Here is a 14,968-nt window from a genome sequence, read left to right on the forward strand (position 1 = left end):
AGCCATACAGGAAGTTCAAGGCTTTTTAATTTTTTTTTTAATTTTTATTTATATTTGAGAGAAAGAGACAGTGTGTGAGTGGGAGAGGGTGCAGAGAGAGACAGAATCCAAAACAGGCTCCAGGCTCCGAGCCGTCATCCCAGAGCCCGACGCGGGGCTTGAACTCACGAGCCTCGAGATCATGACCTGAGGTGAAGTCGGACGCCCAGCTGACTGAGCCACCCAGGCGCCCCAAGCTTTTTTTTTTTTTTAAGAATGTGGAAAATGAGTAATAAAATGAATGATAAGAAACTGCCTGATTTGTGTGTTCATCCCACAGGTCCGCCGCCCCACGAGCACAAAACCCTTCTGCAGTTGTTCCCCAAAAAACCTAGGATCAGATTTTGGTGAAAAATCTGTGTGCACTTCACGTGTGTGTCTCCTTTGCCCACTGCACGGGGAAATGTGGTCTCTGGCAAAAGGAACTGAGAGGACTTTTTTTTTTTTTTTTTAATTTTTTTTTTTTTTTTAAGTTTTATTTTTGAGACAGAGAGAGACAGAGCATGAACGGGGGAGGGGCAGAGAGAGAGGGAGACACAGAATCGGAAGCAAGCTCCAGGCTCTGAGCCATCAGCCCAGGGCCCGACGCGGGGCTCGAACTCGCAGACCGCAAGATCGTGACCTGAGCTGAAGTCGGACGCCCAACCGACTGAGCCACCCAGGCGCCCCCTGAGAGGACTTTTTGAACTCAGGGATTCCAGGGACCTGGCGAGGGCGGGGGGCGGGGGAGACAGAGAAGAATCTAGTTCTGCCTGCCCCCCACCGTGAGAAGTAGGCCGGCGGATGGCTCCTGGCTGACCTGAGTGCAAACAAGTCCACTGCCACACAGAATATTCCAGAGAACACACTTTTTGCCTCCTTTTATGAGACTAACAATCTTGAAACCAAAACTTGAGGACAGTACGAGAGAAAATCACAAGCTAACCTAGAGAAGTGTACATAGAAGCAAAAATTCTAAAAAAAAAAAAAAAAAAAAAAAAAAGTTTATCAAACTAGCAAATTATAAAAAGAATAAAATATCATGACCCGTAGGGTTTGTCACAGAGATTCACAGATGGTCTTACCATTTGAAAATCGCTAGTGGTAACTCACAATAATAAAGGAAAACATCATGTGGTCACCTCTATAGTGGCAGAAAGATCATGTGATAAGAGCCAACATCTATAAATAAACTAGGATGAGAAAGGAAATTTCTTTTTTAAAAATGTTTATATTTATTTATTTTTGAGAGAGAGACAGAGTGCGAGAGGGAGAGGGGCAGAGAGCGAGGGAGACACAGAACCCGAGGCAGGTTCCAGGTTCCGAACTGTCAGCACAGAGCCTGACGCGGGGCTTGAACCCACGAACCACGAGATCACGGTCATGCCTCCATATGGGAAAGAAGTTAGAGATATTCCTTCCTAGTCCTAGAGACTCTGCGGCCACCAGCGGGTACTGAGACATGCCAGCTCTCCACTGTCAGCCTGTAAAACGTTTCCGGCATGGTGGTGATCTGGACGTGGCCTCTAAGGTGTTGGAGGGCAAGACCCTAGAACAGCTGTCCTCATCCCTGTGTGAACATTGGGGTCACTTGGGAAAGGTTTAAAGCAATCTGGAGGGAGCCCACTTATGCGCATTCTAGTTCTACTGGTCTGAAGTGGGGCCCAGCATTGCTATCTGTCCACCTATCTACCTGTCATCATCAGTCTATCACCTATTGACTTTCAGGTGGTTGCGAGCAGAAAAGAAAGCTCTTCCAGTCTGGGACGCCTTTCACTGTCGATCAAACCACAGGGGACCGCTGGCTCAGTCAGACCCAGGCAGGGCGGCCGGAAGGGGCATCCCGGCAATTCGGGCCTCCTAGGGTCCAGCTGGGATCTGGACGACCGAAGGGGCCTCGGTTCCAGGCCTCAGTGCCACCTGCAGGGAAGGACGAGCACTCACAGCTGGACGAGCACTCAACAGCAGGCCCCGAAAGGAAAGGTGAGCACTGGAGATTGGCCCCTTGGCTCCTAAAAGCAACTCTAAAGGCCTCTTTGGAGCGTCCACTGTCCTACCCAGGAGGCCATCCTGCGTGTTCCCGGTTCCTGCTGCCACCCTGCTGGGGGGAGGCGGGGTGGCAGCTCCTTCAGAGACTCCCCAAGAGAGCACAGAACCAGGTGCTAGGCGGTGAGCTGGCATCCAGAGCCTCCCGTGAGCGGCCGCGGCCAGCTGGACACTCAGGGCACCGCGCTTGCCCACAGACCTCTGTTCCAGACCGGCTGGACTTTTCCGCTGCTCCCTGGGCAGCCTGGGCCCACGCAAGTGCCTTGCTGCTCCCCTGCAGAAGTATCCGTCCCCGATGTTCACGTTTTGACGAAGGCCACTTTATCAGCAAAGGTCAAAGTTGGGGACATGCACGGAGATTCCTGCAGTCAGAAGTGAGAGAAAGTCCCTTCTGAATAGTGACGGCTCACATACAGTAAGCTCTCCCCGTCTCCAGGAACGGTGGTGCTAAGGGCTTGCAAGGCGTTTAATCCTTAAAAGGTAAGGTTTGTTATCCCCATTTTATAGGTTCAAGCTCCGAGCTTCAGAGCGGGTTCCGTAGCTTGTCCTAAATCACAAACCTGGGAGGGAGGGAGTGGAGCGCCGGCAATGCAGGTCCGCCCGCGACTGCTGCTCTCTGCTGCCCCCTTTCGTTAGTGTCGCCTCAGCGTTTCCACGTGACCCTATCGGTTCACATTATAATTCTATCAGGGGACAGTCTTCCAGGCAATTGAGGTGCCTTCATTTATTTAGACATCTTGATGGTTGGCTTGCAGGGAGCATCTTTGCGCTCCTGGCTTTTTTCCTGTTTTGAAATCTCTCGAAATAGGATCACCGAATACGTGCGTCTTAGGGATCTGGGCAGGGAAAGTCCGATTGTTTCTAAAAGCACACTTTCTTTAACATTAACAGCACATAGCTGTATCGGCTTTACAAATATAGATCACGGAGTGGAACTGATATTTTCCCCTTTAATTTCAACCGTACAGAAAATGTGAAAGACGGGTACAATGAATATCCATATACACTTCACCCAGAATTCACCGGTTGTTGATACTTAGCCACAGTCGCATTATCTCCCTCTGTGTCTCCGTCCGTCTCTTCCTCTCTCCATAGATATGTAGGTATTTTTTCTTTTTGGCCGAACCACTGGTAGGTAATATTTCAGACGTCATGGTGTTTCACTCCAAAATATTCCATCATGTACATCCTAAGAGGAACAATCTCCTGCAATAATCATACTACCACTAAGCACCCCCTGCCAAGAAACTGAACATCGATGTACTGACATCATTATACAATGCATAGTCTACATTCACATTGCCCCAGTCGTCCCCAGAATGATTTTACAATTTCTTTTTGTCCAAGAATCAACTGAGAATCATGCGATGCATTTAATTGGTCTGTCTCTTCTAATCAAGAACTTTGCCCTTACTCTTTTCTTCCGTGACATTGACATTTCTGAATGGGTCAGAGAGTCTGCCTTGCACAACGTCGCAGTATCCGGGTTTGCCTAATTGTTTCTTCGTGACTGGGTTCAGGTTCAACATTCTGAGCCAGTCTACACATAGGTGATGCTGGATGCTTCCCGTTATTTCATGTCAAGAAGTACAGATTGTCAGCCTGTTCCGTGACGGTGACGATGACGGTTCCGTGACGATGATACATGTGATCCCTTGGTTATGGCCGAGCCCACTAGATCTCTTCCCCGTGAAGATGCCTCTTCTCTTTGGTTGGCCCTCAAACAACACAGGTTTGAACTGTGTGGCCCACTTACATGAGGGTTTTAAAAAATTTTTTTTAATGTTTATTTTTGAGACAGAGAGACAGAGCGTGAGCGGGAAGAGGCCGAGAGAGAGAGGGAGGCACAGAACGGGAAGCAGGCTCCAAGCTCTGAGCTGTCGGCCCAGAGCCCGACAGGGGGCTCACACCCACAAGCCATGAGATCATGACCTGAGCCCAAGTCAGACGCTTAACCGACTGAGCCACCCAGGCGCCCCAACGTGGGTTGTTTTTTTTTTTTTTTCCGATAAATGCAGTACAGTACTCTGAATGTATTTTCTCTTATGGTTTCCTTAATAACATTTTCTTTTCTTTCACTTACTTATGGTAAGAATACAGTACATAATACATATAACCTTCAAAATATGTGTTACGTGACTACGTTGTCAGTAAGGCTTCTGGTCAGCGGTGGGCCATTCTTGTGTTTTGGGGGAGCCACGTTACACGCGGACTTTCGGCTGTGCAGGATATCAGCGCCTCGACCCCCACCTTATTCAGGGGTCAGCTGTCCGTGAGGTGAGACTTGGAGACTTTGTCACCTGGGCGATGAATCTGTACCCCAGGACACCTTACTGTTAGCGTGCGGCTCAAAGATCCGTGTAAAATGGTGGAGTTTTGTACTAAGATATGTAAATATCTGGAGAGAGAGACAGAGAAGCCCCCTGGCGTGCCCGCGCCACCCCCTTTCCCGTGCCTGCAGCACGCCCTTCCCGTGTGCCCCGATTTCGTACTTTGAGGCGCCTCTACTGAGCAAACAAGGCTCAGCAACGCCGTCGGTGCTCTGGGGTCTCCAGGAGTGGGGGAGCCATGAGGGAAGGCGAGGCATCTGCCAAGAATGATGGTTTCCAGCTTGCAAAGGCCTCCTCGGCCTGCTGGCTGGGGGAACGTGGCAGAGGAGCCGGACACGACATGGGACATCGGGTCTCCTCCCGGGCCCTGGGGAAGAGAACGGAGAGCCCCGCAGAAGGGCCGGTGAGGAGTCCTGAGCCTTCATCCAAGGCCTGGCCCCCAGGAAGGGGGAGACGCGTGCAGCCCAGGGGAGGGGCTCCCCTACAGGTGCATCCCCCATGAGGGGCCCTGCGGTGGCCCCACAAGGAGGTGGCCGCGGACCCCTGTTGGAGATCGAGGTGACTTCGCTACTGGCCCTCATGTTACTGACGCCGTGTGCTGTGCAATGTCACTTAAGAGGGGCACTGTCTTCCCTGAGCCCTCCTGACGCCCTCAGTCGGCCTTCCTCAGTCACGCGGGGTGAGTTGGGCACGTGGCAGCCTCTGTGCCCAAAGCCAGCCTCAGGGCAGGACGGGAGCCTCAAGTAACACCTTTGAGCACTTTTTTACTCAAGGCAGGTAATCTAATGTTTATTCATGGCTGGGAGTCGTGCGCGAGGGAGGACAGCTCTGGGAAGGTGTAAAGAGAGACAGCTCCCATTCTACAGAGGAAAGCCTAAAAGGGCCAGCTGTGGACTGACCCGTGTCCCCCACCAGTTCACATGTTGAAGAAGCCCTAGTCCCCAGTGTGACTGTATTTGGAATAAGTAATCAAGGCCACAGGAGGTCATGGGGGTGCGGCCGTGGCCCAATGGGACGGGTGCCCTCATTTAAAAAACAAAAACAAAAACAAAGGCATCAGAAAGCTTGCTCTCTCCGCATGTGAGAACACGGCAAGGCCCTTGCCAGGAAGAGAGGCCTCCCAGGAACCAGGCCACCGGCACCTTGACCTCGGACTCCCAGTGTCCAAAACTCTGAGAAATACATGTCCGCTGTTTGAGCGCCCAGTCCACGGTATTTTGTTTGGCAGCCCAAGATGACTCAGAGGGGGTGGAATTTAAATTTTGGAGAGGATAGAAAACACGAACAGGGCCCCATGTGCCACTCCCCCAAACAGGAGACGCTCGCGCTAACCCGATAAGAGTTGACGTTACAGAGGGCTGACCACGTGCCCAGTGAGGCTTCAGTGTGTGTTGATCCCCTCAAAGCTCTCACGACCGGCCTAGGCGCTGGGTGCTTTGGCATCGCCAGTCTCCCCATCTTGCAGATGAAGACAGGGTGTAGACAGGTTTGGAGCCGGGAGACCCGACCCGCCGACCTCCCCCAGTCAGTCCCTGCTTACTCGGGCGACTTGTTCAATCTCTCTGGGTCCGGGTTTCCTCGTCTCCTTTTTTTTTTATTTTTTTTTTTAATTTTTAATGTTTATTTATTTTTGAGAGAGAGGGGAGCGCGCAAGCGGGGAGGGGCAGAGAGAGAGAGGGAGACGCAGAATCCGAAGCGGGCTCCAGGCTCCGAGCCATCAGCACAGAGCCCGATGCGGGGCTGGAACTCACAGACCGCGAGATCATGACCTGAGCCGAAGCCCGAGGCTTAACCGACGGAGCTGCCCCGGCGCCCCTGGGTCTCCTCTTCTGTCAGAGCAGCGGCAGGTCCCCCCCCCCCAAGACTCTGCTGCGCGTCACAGGAGGACCCCATGGCGCACACGCGGTGTCCAACACAGGCCGAGTGCTCGGTGAGTGTTAGGGTTTGGAAGGGGCCGCCCCTGGCCCCCCCCTTTCGCGCCCACCTTGAAACTGGAAAAGGGACGTTTTGGACGAATTAACAGGAATCTCTCAGCAGGGAAAGGTGGGACTCGGGGTTCGACAGCATCTCAGAGGTCACTCGTCCAGGGTTCTCAAACCCGACTGCACCTCGGGATAACGGGACAGCCCCGTGCAAAGGGCAGTTACCCTGCACACCCACTCCACGTGTGCCAGCGGTCCTGGACAGGCCCCGGGAATCGGCGCCTACCCCCCAGCCTTCTCAGAGGGAGCTAAGTCCTCACCTTTCTGGGGCCTGAGGGAAGGGGACGCCCGTCTCTGAGGTCGCTGAACCAAAGCTCTCCCAATGCTACTTCATTTGACACACACATTGAACAGTAGGTCTGCCATGGGGCTTAGACTTTATGTTGTCACTACCACCTGAGAGAGAGAGATGCAGCCTAATCAGAAAGGAACCATAGCGTCAAAGTGCTTAGAAGGTACGTGAACTTGAACCTTGGACTGTGTGACCTGCCTTCGCGTGCCCCTTGCACCCCGCTCCCCCCACCCCCGGTACATATTTCTCATGGACAACTTTTCTCCAAAAATCCACCCACTCCTTCTCAGTCCTGCTTCCTCGTTGTCTCATTCCCACGGTTCTTCACTTTGGGGTTCTCCCCCTTGGCTGTGACCTCTGTTTATAGAGCTGTCCCAGTAAGGGGAAGAGAATATTCTGGAACACTCATGTAAGGAGGCTTTTCCTCTGCTCAGCAACACTAAAGGTGGCATCTATGAGTTAGTGGTTGAGGCAAACAACAAAAAGTCCGTTGTCTAAAAAAACAAGCAAAGGGGCGCCTGGGTGGCTCAGTCGGTTAGGCGGCCGACTTCGGCTCGGGTCATGATCTCGCGGTCCGTGGGTTCGAGCCCCGCATCGGGCTCTGTGCTGACAGCTCAGAGCCTGGAGCCTGTTTCGGATTCTGTGTCTCCCTCTCTCTGACCCTCCCCCGTTCATGCTTTGTCTCTCTCTGTCTCAAAAATAAATAAACGTTAAAAAAATTTTTTTTAAAAATAAAAAACCAAGCAAAGCGGCCACTTCTGATCCGTCCACCTTCTCAGTCTCAGACTAGCTGGTGGATCTATCCTTCCGGACTTACCGACACACACACACACACACACACACACACACTCAGAAACACAGGCACACCCACACACTCGCTCACACATAATCCAACATGCACTGACACTCACACACTATCTTTCTCTCTCAGGTGCTATGGTCGTATTCTGTCTTCTCCCCAGGCTGCCCCCTGGGAGCACTGTCACCTTGTTTACTCAAGTGGCCCTCACTGCTCCCAGCATGCCCAAGCTCCATCTACCGCAGCCAGCTCCTGCACCCTAAGTGAGACCCCTGTAAAGCCCAGACCCCTAGCCCCAGAGGATCTCTATTTTAGATTAAGAAATTATGAGTTTGGCCCAGTCGGTTAAGCATCCGACTTCAGCTCAGGTCATGATCTCATGGTTCGTGAGTTCGAGCCCCGCGTCAGGCTCTGTATCGACAGCTCGGAGCCTGGAGCCTGCTTCGGAGTCTGTGTCTCCCTCTCTCTGCCCATCCCCTGCTCACACTCTGTCTCTCTCTCTCAAAAATAAACATTAAAAAAAAAAAAAAAGAACTCTGGCATTGATCTCAGTACCACAAAACTGACCACGGAGGACAAACTCCAAGGTGCCCCATGATCCCACCTCTTGGTGTTTAGTCCTTGGCATGATCCCTTCCTCTGAGTGTGGGCAGGACCTGTAACTTGGCTTCTGACCAGTGGAATATGGGAAAGGTCATGGGTGTCACTGGCATGGTCTGTCGTACCAGCAGAAACTCCCTTGGCCGGCCCGCTGAAGTAAGCACCGTGTTGAGAAGCTCGTGTGGACGTAGCTACCTGAGGAAGAACTACAGGTGACCTTGGGTCTGGGGCGACCTCCAAACAACACGCAGCAGGGAGCCGCAGCCCCTGGTTTTGCAGCCACAGGAAATGTATCTGCCAGCCTGAGTGATCCGGTTCGGACTCTTCCCAGTTGAGCCTCAGAAGAGAAAGCAGTTGGGTTTATACCCTGATCACCGCACCCTAGGGACGCTGAGCAGATGGCCCAGCCGGGCTGTCTGTGCCTGGACTTCCGACCCATAGACACTGTCAGCGTGTGTTGTTCGAAGCCCCTGTGTGCATGGTTCTCTGTCATGCGGCGATAGATCACAAATACACCTACGTATGCCAGCTTCCTCTTCTTTTCGTGTATGAATCTTCATTCTGATCATTTAAAAAATGTCTTTATAGAAGATATGGAAAAGGCAAAAGTATAAAGAAGAAATAAAAATAGCTCACAGTATCTCACGTTTCTTCTTCTTTTTTTTTTAACTGTCTTCTTACCTTTATTTATTTTTGAGAGCCAGAGCACAAGTGAGGGAGGGGCAGAGAGAAAGAAGGAGACACAGAATCCGAAGCAGGCTCCAGGCTCTGAGCCGTCTGCACAGAGCGCCACGCGGGTCTCGAACCCACAAACCGTGAGATCATGACCTGAGCTGAAATCGGATGCTTAACTGACTGAGCCACCCAGGACCCCCAATATCTCATGTTTCTTAAGTGCTTACTCTGTGCTAGCCACTGAGCATTCAGTATTATTCGTTAAGATTCATGTGATCCCGTCCCCCCCTAGTCATAGCTGATCAAACTGGGATAAACATGACTTTCGCTTAGCTGATGTTCTCTTCCAGGAATGTGGGAGAGAGAAGGTCAGTGGGGCGTCTAACCACACTGGTAACCACACTTCCAGGTGGAAGCCGTGGACAGGCCACTTTCACCATGCCATGAGAATGAAGAGGCAGGAATGCCGGACCGTTGAGAAGAAGGAAGGGACAGATACTGAGAAGCAGGAGCGAGAAGACCCCCTGTCCGGTGAGTCACCTGGCAGAAAGCGGCCGTGCAGAGGTTCAGAGAGTGCATTGCCCTCGGGGGCAACAGCACAGCCCGCCATGGTCCCCTCGGGGAGCGAGTGAGTTGGAGGAGTTCGGCAAGCACCCGTGAGAGAAAAAGTCAGCATTCCAGCGGCATCCTGCCCCTCAGAGGACACTGTGCCAGATGACAGCATCCTTTCCACCCCCCCCTTCCCCACTGCCACCTTCTGGCGGGGAGCAACTGAGGAGGAGGAAAGGTCAAGGTGGACAGCCATTGGTCAGTCTACCGGAGACACGGCCAGCCTTGACCGGGAGGGGTTAGATCAGGCCAGACTGTTTAATGACTGAAAATGGGACTATCCAAACACGGGAGACATAGGGGGACGCACCTGCTACACGGTCCAGGAGAGGTGAGCTAGACTGGCCACAAGGATGGCCGCAGCCCTTCCTGCCCTGCCATGTGACTTTGCCGCTGTCCCCTCTGGGGCGACTTCCCGCCTCTTGAACCGGGGCTGGGCTTGTGACTTGATTTGGTCAAGAGAACGTGCCAGAAGTGACACTGCACATGTTCTGGAGCCAAGTCCTTACAGGTTCTGCCCCCGCCCCTCGAAACACAAAGTTGCCACGTTAGGAAGCCCGGGGCAGCTTCCTGGACCAGGAGAGACCTACCTGGTAGCAGGCCCAACCCCCAGACACGTGAATGGGGCCAGTGGGGACCATTCGGGCCCCGTCGGGCCCCAAAGTCACAGGGTGACTGCAAGGGCGTGAACCCTGGGTGAGACCAGCCGAAGAGCCATCCAGAGCGGCAACTCACAGAGCTGTGAGCAAATCAGCGCTGGTTCTTCCAGCCAGTGCGTTTTGGAGTGATCTGTTGCACAACAGTGTAAAACCTGGCACGGCCGAAAAGACGGATCCGACAGAATGCATTCGAAGGTGATGATGGAGGAAAAAAGAATGTCTTTCTTGCCTCTGGCTTACCACCTACCCAGCTCACCTCATTTCATTGGCCACTTGCGTTTGCAGAAGGCAGATTCTCACGGTGATACCGGACAGGGCCTCAATGTTTTCCCCCAGGTGTTCTCAGGTGCCTAAGTACCTACTCCACGGCAAATGGATCATTCGAGTTTCTGGCCCGCTTCCTTGTCCCGCTCAGCAATGGTCGTCCAGGCATCTCCCCACTGGGCTCTTGAAAGCTCAAAAGACCAGCCCCGGCCCCAGGAGGACAGGCGAGGCCTGTGTCCTGACTGGAAAGACAAGTGGGATACACCCTCATCGCTTTGTTTGCCTCCTGAAACAAAGCAGGCAGAGCAGGAAGAGGCCTTGGGGAGGGCGGCTGTGGAGTGAAGAGCTCCTAATCAGACTGTTCCACACGGACCGGGGGAGGGGTGTGGGGAGGAGGGAGGAGGTGGCGGGGGGGGGGGGGGGCGGGGCTCCTCATGAATGTGTGACTGCCGGGCACCCCAGGCTTCCTGGGTCCAACCCAGGTAGTCGTCCTGCGGTGCACCCGGCCTCCAGACCTCGCCAGGAGGGTGCGCTTCCGTCTGGGTTTGGAGGCAGGGTGGGGGTGGGAGGGGTCCTTCGGCTAATTATGAGCCCTGATCTGGTCCCAGCCCCTCAGCCCCCTTAGTTGTGGGTTTGAATACGCCCCTTCACAAGCCTGCCCAACAGGAAGGGGGTTGCAGAGCCGGGGTGTTTCCTCTGGCCCCGCAATGGTTCCCAAGTTGCCTCTGGGCTCCTCTTGTGGTAGGGGCAGCCCAGGTGTCACAAGGACATCTGAAGGCAGGGACCGCCCTGGCAGACCCTTGGATTCCATCTTTCCTTTCCTCCCACCCCTCAGTCCCGGCGGGGGGTGGGGGGGGGGGGCTCTCTCCTCCAGCTCTTGTTCTCACATGTGCAGGATGAGGGTTACAATTGAACAGAGAGCAGAAGTTCTCGAGCCAGCTTCCGGGACCATGAGGGCCATGGGCGGGCTTGTGCGGGTGTCTATGTTCCCTCTGAAAGGACATGCAAACTATTGTGTCTCTGACACTTTTCTGAGGAAAGCCTGAAACATCCTAACAATGTGCTTGGTGGCCCACAGAAGGTTGGGGACCTCTGGTTAGAGAATTCCCCATCCCCTCCGACACCAGGGTTCTTGCTTTCCCTTCATGTACCCTCCCCAAGTGTGGTCCTCTGCTCATCTCAGCCTCTATGGCTGGCTTCTCATCTAGTAACGCATGTGGAGAGAGTCTTGAAGAACCCCCAAAAAAACGGTACATTACAATAAGGCTGTTAAGTTGGGAGAGATGTAAAGTATCTGAAATACACCAGACGTCAGGCTTGGACAGTGCATCCAAGCAGTACATTTAGTTTTAAGCATTCCGGCAGCCGAGGGGAAAGAGTAGATTGCTGAATATTTATTCATTCTCCAGGATTTGTGCTTTGGCGGTTACCACAACTTAGCCCAAAGCTTTCACTCAGAAAAGCTGGACTCTGGGCGCAAGGCTCCCTAGCAGGGCAGAGATTTTGAGATAGGTGGGCCTTCCAAAGGCTTTTCTTCCCACTACCCAGTTCAACAAGCTTGTAGTCACGCAAAGGCCTCAGGTCCCAGGAATCCAGATGACGAAACAGTGCCCTGGAGCCACTCCCTGGTGGCTGGGGGAGACAAGGCCCTCACACCCATAGTGGCTGAACCATTCTGAATCTCAGTTTCCTTACCTGTGAAATGAGGATAATAACTCCCTATCAAAGAGGACTTTGGGGGATTCACCAAGAGCCGAGGTCACAATAAGCACGGAGTCCCGTGTAGAGTATACGGAAACAACCCTGTGGAAATCGCATCTGATAAAATGGCAAACAGCGGGTGTCCAGGCCTTTAAAAAAGGACAGCCCTGTGGCTGGGCCTTCAGGACAGGCCACCCAGGGGCCTCCAACGGGGCTTACAAAGGAAGTCAGGGTGGGTGGTCACTTCAAGATGGGAAAACCAAGGGAGGCAAGCAGGGGAGGCGGAAAGGCCTTGGCATGCTTGGAGACAAGAGGAAGATCTGTCAGGGGACTTGTGTGGACAGCGCGGTGAGGACCAAGTACAGCAGGGGGAATGTGCATCAGCAGGTACAAGTGTGTTAATGGATTTGAGGCCCATCGTTTCTTGGGAAAGGATCCCCATGGCCCCGCCTGCTCGGAAAGAGTGAGCCTCAACCCTTTGAAACTCAGGGCCTTCTGGGAAGAAACCGCAGCGCAATGGTGGTCACCGAGGGCCCCCATACAGCCCTCCAGGGCCACCTTGAGAGGAGAAATCCCAGCGAGGGAAAGGGGGCTCTGAGCTAAGCAGCAACTGCCTTGATGGGCTGGAGGAGAGCCCAGGGTCTGGCTTCTGGAGAGCCCGAAGGAGAATCCAATTTGCAATGCTCCTAATGATGTTACATAATGATGTTACATAAGCCCATGACATAAGTTCATGTCCTCGTATTGACCAAGAATGCCCCTGCCCTGAGGCTGACCTAATCCTAGCCTAAAGCTCTGTCCTCTGTTGGGTGGCTGGGAAAAGTCTGTTTCCTAAAACCTTTCTGTCAGGCCCTGACAGCCATGCTTTTTCTCGAGGACCCCTGGTGCCCCCCTCCTCCCCAGTGGCTGTTTCTCGACTCTGTAAGGCCAAGGCATGGCACGTGCCAACCTTACCCCAGATAAAAGCTCTCCAGAAAGGACAAGGATGTCACCTATTTACAACAGAGTGATCGCCTCCGAGTGTGAAGTGTAAGAAATTCCAAGGATCAATAGGGATTGAAGAGTGGTTGTTTCTCCCATGCTGGGCAGGGGGACGGGTGTCTCCACCCCACCCAACCCCGGCCCTTGGAATCACTTTCCTCCCAGACGGCGTCTGCCATGTTGTGACCATAGGCTTGGTTCCACAAGCCAAGGAAGATTCTTGAGTAACCAGGGGTAGAAAAACAACGTTCGCTATTGGAGACCAACCTGTCCTCTGACCTCACTCTCCCCACCCCACACACACCCCCACCCCCATCCCACCCCACTTCAGGCTGTCAACTCTCCCTCAAGATGCTGGCCAGAAGCCCTCCCCGGCTTTGCCCCAGCCAGCCCCCGCCAGGCCCCACCAGCCCCATTCCAAACCCACTCACCCCTGGGGGCAGCATCTCCCCCGCGTGGCTCCTCCCCTCCGTCTCATCACAAATAAGCCCCAGAGCACCCAGGTGCGTGCGCATGCGCGGTTTACACGCACGGTTCACAGAAACGCTATACAAAGCAGTCATCTTTGATGGTGGATTTCTCCGTTCTCTGTTGCTCCTACAGTCACCTAAAAGTCAGCTGTGCTTTTTCGTGTGTTTGTGGTCATGTCAAAGCTATTGTACTGCTATAGAAGTAAGAACATACAAATTTAAAAGTCACTTCTACAATAAAGGAACACAAAGCCAAAGTATTATCTTTTAGCTTTTTTGAGTGCATTGATACATCTCCAAAGGTTTCCAGCCCATCACAGTGGAAGTGCAAGAGCTCTGGGGCATGCCAGCCGCTGGGGAGCCCAGGTCCACTGCTGCCCGCGCCCGATCAGAACTGTGCCCCCCCGCAGCCCTCCCCTGGTGGACCGAGCTGGCCCGTCCCCACCACAGTCTTCGCCCAACGCTAGGAACCTGCATTTCCGTCTCTCCTCCTGCAGCTGTGACACGGTATCTCAGTGAAGCTCTGTTCTGAGTTGAAACGTGTCCCCTAAAGACATAGGTTGAAGGCCAAACCCTCTGTCCCTATGACGGTGACCCTATTTGGAAATGGACTCTTTGAAGATGTCATCAGGTTAAAATGAGGTCATCAGGGTGGGCTAATCCAATATGACTGGATCCTTATAAGAAGAGACACAGAGACAGACAGACACACAGAGAAGAGTACCTGAGAAGGAGGAAGCGGGGAAGAGGAGGAGGAGGAGGAGGAGGAAGAGGAGGAGGGGGAGGGGACTGGAGTGATGCGTCTGCAAGTTGTTAACTTCAGAAGTTAAAACAACAGAGGGTTTCCAGTAGCAAATGAGTTCATTTGGGAATAGCACAGGAATTGCAACTCGGAACGCACAAACGAAGGGGAACCATAGGCAAGTTGGGAGAGCAAAGGAGACCATCCTTTTATAGAGGAGAGGAAGGATTGGGGAGGAGAGTGTTTTGAACAAAAAGTTCATCGGAGGAAAATGGGAGCTCCGAGCGGTGGCAGCCTCTCATTGGCTGAGCTGATTGAAGTGCTGACCTCTCATTGGCTGCAAGTGAGGGCAGGTTCCATGGTTGCCAGGCAGAGAGGAAATCTTCCTTTCTCCTGGTGCTCTATGTAAGTAAGCTCCCACGTGTGGTAGCGGTGTGAGAGCCATCCCATCATGGCTTTCCACCTTCATTAAAAAAAAAATGTTTTATTTTTATTTTTGAGAGATAGAGAGAGAGAGAGAGAGAGAGAGACAGAGAGAGCGCCTGCGGGGGGGGGGGGGGGCAGGGGGGCGGCGAGCAGGAGACAGAAGATCTGAAACAGGCTCTGCACTGAGAGCAGAATGCCCGAGGGGGGGCTGGAACTCACCAACTGTGAGATCACTACCACGTCCAAGTTGGATGCTTAGCCGACTGACCCACCCAGGTGCGCCCCCCCCCCCCCCATTTTGAATATATTTCTGTTCATTTTCACAAAGTCAAGGAACAGCCAGTAAGGACTGCCAGTAACAATGGAATCTGGGA

Source organism: Panthera leo, chromosome A2 (assembly GCF_018350215.1).
Source record: "Panthera leo isolate Ple1 chromosome A2, P.leo_Ple1_pat1.1, whole genome shotgun sequence".
NCBI classification, from domain to species: domain Eukaryota; kingdom Metazoa; phylum Chordata; class Mammalia; order Carnivora; family Felidae; genus Panthera; species Panthera leo.